Source organism: Penaeus monodon, chromosome 31, assembly GCF_015228065.2.
Source record: "Penaeus monodon isolate SGIC_2016 chromosome 31, NSTDA_Pmon_1, whole genome shotgun sequence".
In the NCBI taxonomy this organism is placed as follows: Eukaryota; Metazoa; Arthropoda; class Malacostraca; order Decapoda; family Penaeidae; genus Penaeus; species Penaeus monodon.
The window spans coordinates 12,907,463-12,907,952 of record NC_051416.1 but is presented as its reverse complement, the minus strand read 5'-3'; the positions used below and the strand labels follow the sequence as shown (position 1 = coordinate 12,907,952).

At 38.2% G+C, this 490-nt stretch overlaps 1 protein-coding gene across 1 annotated transcript in view; it reads right to left on the bottom strand.

Annotated features, from left to right (window-relative positions):
* Positions 1 to 490, bottom strand: part of LOC119593038 — a gene marked incomplete in the record, with an annotated part of 43,788 nt that overhangs the window by 40,124 nt on the left and 3,174 nt on the right.

Below are 490 nucleotides of genomic sequence, written 5' to 3'. Positions count from 1 at the left end.
TCTACTTATTTACTTCAAATTTCATTTCTGCTCCATATATAAATAATAAAGTACCTTCGAATTTTAAAAATAACCATTCTCTGGGATGGCAATTCAAATAAACCGATAAATCTTGAAGAAGTGAAACTTTCATGTCAACGGTCGTGTTTTTTTCTGGATTCGTTCTTACCTTTCCCTCCCCTCCCCCCCAACCATTTGCATACAATGACTATTCACAAGTGTTATAACGATGCATATCTATTGTCTGCCACCACGTAAAAAAATCACCAGCGTCTAGGATTTCAACTTCCTCTCTACAGAACACTCCCCCCCGTCCTTTTTTTTTCAGAAGAAACAAAAATAAATTTAGCTTCGCGGTCTCTGCGCTTCAAAACAAAAGACGGTCGCCTCCTCGTCAGATGTTACTGGCACACAAAGGGGTTTCAGGTAATTGATAATGAAGATTGAAAACGCATTCTCCATAAAGTTGTAGGTTTTTCTGATGAGATGG